Raw genomic sequence first — 8,598 nt, 5'->3', positions numbered from 1 at the left:
GTTGAATTTCTAGAGTCTTGATGGTTATATGCCTTGGTGTACAATTATTTTGGCCATGGATCCTTGGAATTTGATATACTTCATTTATTTGCATGTCAAATTCTTTATTCATGTTTGGAAAGTTTGCTCTTATTTCTGTGAAGAGGCTTCTTTATGGCATTTGTTACTGACTCCAATCAATCTTATGCTGTTCTTTTTGGCTTTGACTTGCACACTGGATCGATTTTTTCATAGTCTCTTCATATTTTTAAGATCTTTCTTTTCATCATTAGCTGACTCCTATCTACTAGATGTGATATTTTGCCATCACCTTAATTCAATCTGTTGTTTATAGTTTCAATGGAAATTTTAATATCTTGGGTTTCTGTTTGGATCAGTTTCATGGATTCCATTTCTTTATTATTTTGGACATTTATGGTTTCCGTCATTATCCTAAGTGCTATTTTTCATGTTTATACTCTAATATTCATTTGAGCATCATTTTTTTCTGTACTTGACAGATTGTATTTTCTGTAGCCCTTTCCACTTGTTCTTTCATTTATGCTGCTAGCATTTCAGGAATTTCCAATGTTTGACCTCCAGTTTCCTCTATGTCATTGTACTCTGGCTTGTCCTGGGTGGGCTGGGACATTGGGGTTGCATTTTGCCTCTGTGTCTTGTCTTTCACTCATATGAATTCAAGTATTTTTTTTTCCTCTGTGACTCTCTTCATGCCTCTTCTTTCTTTGTTTTCTCCCACTACCATTGTCTTTATTCATTTGGTTATATACTACTTCAGGCCCCAGCCTTGATTCAGGGACTATACTATAAGAAATCTTCCCAACCCCTTAAATCTGGGGTCAGCCTGATTCCTCCAGGCTCCTGCAATAAATAATGACCTCATTCACAGAATTCATTTCAGTGGCTTGTCTCTGGATCTGTCTCATCAATATAGTTATTACATAAATGAATTGCTAGCCTTATATCCCCATAAATTAGTATGACATATGAATAACAAGTGTAATACTGGGAGTGATACAAGAAAGTCATCTCTTTGTGTTCTAGGTTCATAACAGACTTTTGAGAAAAATCTATAAATGTAAGATAACATCAAGCGCTTGATCACAATAATTCAGAAAACTAACATGTGTTCTGAAAGTGTGATGGCAGCAAAGTACGTTATGATTTAGAAACTCCCTGGCATTAGCTTTGGGATCCTGAAGAAATACTTTTATACAACATATAGATCAAATCCTTGGGTGAGGCAGGAACAGAAAAAGCAGTTGTGCTTCAGTTTTCAGGTGCCTCTCTGAACTCTGGCAGGGTGCCATGTACATGCTGTCTCTTGATTTGCAGTGGAGAAGGATAGAATTCCACCCTCTGCCTACCATTTCATACTCTTACCTATTCACATAACTGTGCCTATAAATTTACAGAGCAAAAGGAATCTCCTCCCAAGTGCGCTAAGTCCTACACCTGAGTGCACTGTATAAAAGTGTTTTACCTGGATTATGTCTGAAACACAAGCTCCCAAATGATGATAATTTCATTGGGCTTAACACCAAATCTCTCTAAAGAGAGTGAGGAGGAAATATCTGATGCCCAGGAAAGGCCACATCTGATAAGCAAAATCACCCTTGACAAGTTGTCTTCTTTCAACAATTGTTACTTTAGATGTGCACTCCCACTGACGGTGTTTAAAATTCATTAATGATGACCATAAAATTATTCCAGGGCTAGTCTCCTTAGAAACCACCACAGTCACACCAAATGACCCTGTGATAATTCATGAACTACTGAGTTTCAAAGGAAGAATGGCTCAATTATCTTCCCTAAGATGTGAGAAGTGTTCTATATATCTTTTAATATATGTCACGCCATCATGTCTGAGGGAACCCGACCTCTGCTATCTGCATGAGGAAACTTCCTAAATCATTCCCTTCCGGCACAGCTGAATCTGTAGCTCATATTGTTATAAGCCCTTCTATTGGGAGTAGTCACTACTCGCTGTATTTTCCCAAGTCTCATCCTTAGACAAACTTTACTGCTTGTACCCTTATAACCCTTGCTCTTTGTAGGTAGCCCTTAGTATCCTATTAATGAACTCTGCCCTCCCCACGACCCTACAAAATACCCCATAGTCTGTAGGAGAGTTATTGTTTTGATTTTTAGTGGTTGGGTTGGCCTTCCTGAGATTGTTCTGAAATAAACATGTCTTACTGATATCTTATCTCTGTTTGTTTTCCTTTTTCAAAACCTTTGTTCGCATATACAGTGAGTGATTGAGGAGGGCATTATTCTGATATCCCACTCCTCCTTCTTTTATGGCCCAGTGTTTTTGAGTCAGTCTTCCATGCCTGTCTCTCTTTTTTTTTTATCTCGGCCTCTTCCTTTCGAGCTCCAGGTGGTCATTTGTTATTTTGTGCTAACCTTGTCCTCAATACTGGACACTTCATTATCCAGGATAGGACTGATAAAATCAGTTCCTACCTTCCTCCAAGCATAACCAGAAATTATAGTTCTCTCCCAGATCCTCAGGGGTTTCTGCAGGGCCAGATTTTGTGGTGGACTTCCACAGACACAGGAGGGGAAATACCTGCCCTGCCTCCCAGAAAAATATTCATGGATGTGGCTGAGCCATGTCTACCAGATAATCTGTCTGGGTTCCTAATCTGGATTGGAAATTGTCCTAGAACAAGGCTATAGCCTACTCTCTGTTCAGTTGTTTATGGTCTCCCCAATTTCTCAACTTCTAGAAGATATCCTTTGGGATGTCTTCTAAAAAGGCTTTCACTCCTCAATTTAAAAAGGGGTACTATAACTAAACATCTTATTTATGCAGTCAGTGGCCTGAATTTCACATATTTGATTTCTAAATTCTTTGTGATCTTGATAACTACTTGCAGGGAAACTGGAAGTGATAGGAGGTATTTCATACATAAGTTTTCTTTGCTTTCATGTTCCTCTCTGCCAAACTTTTTATGTATAAAAGATACTCCTGCTGGCGGAAAAATTCACACTTAACCAATGATAGACTCTAACCCTGATGCAGCAGATGAGCCTCTACCATAGGGGCTTCCTCGCCTTTTCCTTCTTGCAAAAGTTGACATATTGTGTCATTTGAGCAGTCTAGAAGCATAACTATGTAATTCACCAGTCCTACATCCTAGCGTGCTGAGGACATTCTCATGTTGTTCACTGTGTGAATTTGAAAAGTCTAGAAGTTTAACTAAGTGACTCATCCGGGGCCAGGGTCTTCACTTCGTGGACAACCTCAACCTGTGCAAGAGGGCAAGGAGATGGTGTGAGTGCCAAACCCACCCAAGGGCAGACAGCCTGCTTACAAAATAAGAACGAAAAGAGACACATCCACCCCCACTTTTGCTCTTGCTGCTTTTGCTGTTTTGTGCCACCTTGAAATGCTGGCCCTGTGCCACGTACCACTGTGCCTTGGAGCCAGATGATTATGGACTAAGACCTCTGGTGATGTTGAATAATTTTTTCTCTTTTGTTTTTTGGCCATTTGTACTTCTCTTGAGGAGTGTCTATTCACTGTGGATGCCCATTTTCTGATTGGAGTTTTTTCTTTGGGGGTTTTGATTTTTTGATTTGTTCATATGTTCTAGATATTAGTTCTTTCTTTGAGGTATAAAAGGCAAATTTTTTCTCCCATTCTGCAGGCCACATCTTTACTCTGCTGTTTATGTCTTTTGCTGTATAGAAGCATTTGAATTTGATACAATCCTATTGGTCAATTTTTGATGTTATTTCTTGAGCAATTCAGGTTCTGCTCAAAAAGCCCTTTCCTTTGTCTCTCTCTCTCTTTTTTTTTCTTTCTTTTTTTTGCATTTTAGGGAAAGGTCTACAGGGTGTTCAGGGTTTCACTACTAGATGGGACGTGTAGTGATCCACCTGTTTACAGCCTCCCAGGAGCTGGGATTACAGGCACATGCCTCCACGCCCAGTCTCAATTGCTGTCTCAGCGTGCCCTGAGGTGGGGCTGGCAGGGTAGGCCAGGGCTGGAACCCCGCCCCCTGGGGCTGCTTGCAGGTGCCTTCATCTGCTGATCCTTTGTCTTTAACAGTTTGATCTATTTTATCTTCCTCGTCAGGCACACCAGTATGTGGCAGATGTGGCCGTCTGCAGGCTTTTGTTCTGAAATGAGGCTATTGAGTATAAAGGACCCACATACATAAAATGGACACAAAGTTACACAACATCGAGTACCATTATTTATTATTTCTTATATTCTTGTTCATTATTTTTTTTTGCATTTTTAAAATCTGAGTATCCATGCTATCATTAGTTTCTTCACTTAAGTAAAGTCCTCTTGGAATTCTGTTTCAAGAATTTCCAAAGAAACTTTAAATATAAAATAAATAAATAAATAAAGCAGCTTGCTTTTCTAATTTGCTCAGCATTTTGTGCATAGAACAGTCCCTTGCACATAACTTGCTTCCTCTTCACAGAGTTACCAGGCCAATCGGAATACTTATAGTGGCATGAATTATTATAAGTATGGCAGTGCCTGCCTCCTCAGAGGATGTCGTGAACAGGAAGCTCACAAAGCCTCTGTTTTCTCTGAAGGAAATTATGTGAGTACTTTGTGTGATTTTCAGTGAGAAGAGAACCATTTGTGAACCTAGCACTACCTTATGGGATGTACCCATCAATTCATACAAATGTATTCCACGTTCCATAATTAGAACAGATTTTCCAAACAAAGTGATTCAGTAAAAGACTCAATTTTAATGCTCAACCACAAAATGCCCCCACAACACAAACACCAGTTCACTGACTGTTGTTGGTAGGAAGATTCATGTAAAACATTTGGATAAAGAAGACTCCATTTTAATTTCTTTTTTAAATGTATACTTGTAAAGCAGCAAGACTTGTATTTTGGTACCAGGAATCAAACTCAGGACCTTTCATTGCCCAAGCAGGCAATGTGCCAGGGAACTATATCCCTGACCCTAAAATAACATGACTTTTAACTAAAATAATTTTACATGAATTTCAGTTACAGAAATTTTGGGTATTTTTTTTTATCTCATCAAGTAAATGCGTGGTGGTATGTGCCTGTGATCCCAGGTTTTGGGAGCCTGAATACAGGCAGATCACTATGAGTCCAATCTCCGTAGTGAGACCCTGTAGACCCCGTACTAAACTACAAACAAACAAAAAAAATAGACTTCTGGAAAAAACTACATGTATCTCCTGCTATTTGTGAATACATTCACAGAGTGGCCTGAGGCTTATGCCACTTGGTCCGAATCTGCCACTATAGTTACCAAAAAGCTACTTATGGAGATAATTCCCTGATTTGGCCTGCCCATTACTCTAGGGTCCAATCATAGCCCAACTTTTATACCCTTAATTGGACTTGTTCTCCTGTTTCTCTTTGCCCTAACTATTGGACCTTGTATAATACACTGTTTAACTACTTACATACAACAAAGAATCCAGACCAAAAAGTTAATGATGCTGAGGTCTAATTATAAGCCCTTCACACCCCTGTAATAATTCAAATTATAAGGTTTAAATGAATCAAAGATTTGATTCCCAGATAAAACCAGTGGGGAACTGTAACAGGTTAACTGAATTTTGTGCTGTAACTGTGGGAAATTATTAGGAGAAGCCTTATGCTTCCTGTTATCTACTCTAAGGAATGTGTTCTCACTCTCTGCTCCAGGCTGTTTAGCAGTGCTTGTCAAGGCAGTGAGTTGAAGCAAACTTCCTAACCATCTCCTGTAAACATTGTTAGCTTAAGACGTATCTTATAAAAATATGGGCTTACGGCTAAATTGTGAATGACCTCTCAGTCATAAGCAGTTTGCAGCTGTGTCAAATGAATGTAGTTTTCTGTTGTTCTGTGTTAGATAATAAATTTGCTTACTAAACAGAATGTGTTTCTTGTTATAAAAACCCTTTGCTACCTGGCTTTGCAGCCGTTCATTCTTCTTCATGAGAACTGACTGACAGACCCGAGCTCAGTAAATAAAAGGCTCTGTATTCAAATTCCAATCTGGCTTCTGGTCCAGTTCTTATGCCGAGTGACCCATAGCAGTAAGAAAGTCAAGAAAAATCATAATATATTTTTATATGTGGCAGCATTTGAATTATTCACATTTAAACAGAAAATTATCAATGTGAATCTTATAAACATAAAAGTCATTTTTATGGAAAAATGATCACAATCAAAGCAAATTTATAAGAAAATAGTATTTAACAGTTAGACATTCATCTGTAAAAACTTGTACAAATGTACATGTGTTATGGAAATATTACTTTTTGTAGTTGATGAATAATGATTCTATATTGGACTATCATTCTTTAAATAATTAATAACATTTTCCCCCATAAAAGCTTTAAAATATTCAGAAGCACTTTATATTAATAAATAATGTTTGCAAATTTTATAGTATTGTCTAACACAGCAGCCGAGGTATGGACATGGCTGTAAAATATGTGAAACTTGGGCTAAGCCCATAGCTTGATGCTGAAAAGCCCTGAGATCAATGAGCGGTATCACGTAAAAAATTGTACCAATGGGGCTGGGGATATAGTTCAGTGGCACAGACCTTGTCTGGTAATCTTAAGGTTCTGAGTTTGATTCCCAATGCCAAAAACAAAACAACCCCCCCCCCAAAAAAAAAACTATGTCAATAAAATCTTTTATTAAAATGTTCAAACTTTCTATTTTTTAAAATTTACTAATCATTAAAAGTTGTTAAAACAAGCTCTCAACTTTCATACTGTTGCTTCTGTTATTAATTTCTTGAATTGTCAATGATTTAGTAAAAAGTTAGGCTTACGTAGAAAAAGCAACACTAAATGCTGCAAATTCTCCTATAGTAATCTTCTCTAAAATCCTTCTTATACAAAAATGCAGTTGTAGGGTTTAAGGAGATAGCTCAGCAGCCTAAGCACCTACCTGGCAAGCACAAAGACCCAAGTCTGACTAATGCCTCCACATGCCTTATCAGACCTGGGACCCTGGGCACACTGTGCTGGGTCCAGTACCAGAGGTGGTGGCACATTCCTGTAATCTCCGCACTCAGGAGGTGAAGACAAAAGGATCAGTTAGAGTTGGAGACCAGCATGGGGGCTATAAAAGTGAGCACAAGGCCAGCCCCAACTGCATAGTAAGACCCTGTCTCAAAAAAAAAAGTAGTTGTAAATATGCATTGGTATTTTTAATTCTTGTAGTTACATAATGACTTAAGGAAGCAAATAAAATAAAATTTCATTATAATACATATTCATTATAATCAATAAAATCCAGTATAATAAATATTCAGCAATTTGACTACAATTTAGTAATCAAAACTCAGTAATGGAAAAAGCTAAAGTGAAAGTCAGTAACATCAACCCAGTGCACTATAATGGAATGACAAATTTAAGTCAGGGTTTTCTGGAATCCAAAGTGCAGACAGGAAGGGAGGGAACATAACTCTCATTATTGAAAGGAAGAAGGAATCCTTAAAGGAAGCAATGCTCGTGAGAAATGCATTTTTGACATTTTTGGAGCAGCAGCACACAGCATAACACACTAAGCATGGATCTCCCAACCTCTGGAGTTTACTGTAGATACCCGGTGTATTTGTCAGGCAAACCAACTGCTATTACAAATAGAAGAGGTTTCTGGAGAGATGACTCACAGCAACTGGTCCATTTGTAATCAGCAGATTCTTGGTTGAATTTCGAGTCCCACCTTTCTCTCCTCAGTCCACTTTAGAGGTCACTGTGAGCTTAGACCTTCTTTTCTACACTCATATTATGTCTACACTCAAGCATGTAAAAGAAACTGCAGGCAACATAATCTGTACATGAGAAGTCATGACACTTTTCTACATTAACACTCTGCCTTAAGCACTTGCTTATATAAACATGCATCTCATTTAAGGCATTTAATTTATAATACATTCATCTTCTCAAAACTTTGTAATTTATAATATTTTATGTTTCACATTATTCCTTGTGTATCACTTAATGCATCCACTGAACCTCTATAAATGGGAATACAGTAGTCACCAGAACTGCCATTACACAAAGATGAAGGACCCCACCCCTGGACAGAGATGAAGGACACCCCTGAAGCATCCAGAGCCATGCAATAAGTCTTGAAGATAGACATTTCTCATCTTGGGATTTTCCATGGAGCAATTTTCTCCTTTCATAAAATTCTTCATTTTAGTTTTTCAGGAAAGTCTATGAGAGAAACACATTCACATTCTAGTTCCCCAAACAATGCAAAGAAATGACTTTAAGACAGTCTGTCTGGGTGGGGAGGAGACATGCTAGTTCATGTCCCCAGCACCCAGCCCTTACTGCACGCTCAGTTGGGCTTCTTAATTGGCACACTCTTCCCTGCTCTTTGCTTATGTCTGGCATAGCATTCATTGTCAATTTCTTCCATAAGAACATAATTCATGGTAAGAAGGATACATTGTTAATCTTTGTAGGTCTATTCCAGGAACATCTATTGCTAGATACCCAAGAGATTTCCAAACAATGTCATTAAATAAATGAATCACTACCAATCAAATGGAATTCAATGGGATAGCAGAAATATTCAACCATCAAACAAGCTTTAAGTTCTCTAATAAACTTTCCCTA

Source organism: Octodon degus, unplaced genomic scaffold, assembly GCF_000260255.1.
Source record: "Octodon degus isolate 3935 unplaced genomic scaffold, OctDeg1.0 scaffold00095, whole genome shotgun sequence".
In the NCBI taxonomy this organism is placed as follows: Eukaryota; Metazoa; Chordata; class Mammalia; order Rodentia; family Octodontidae; genus Octodon; species Octodon degus.
The sequence above is the reverse complement of the archived record's forward strand: the minus strand, read 5'-3'. Positions refer to the sequence as shown.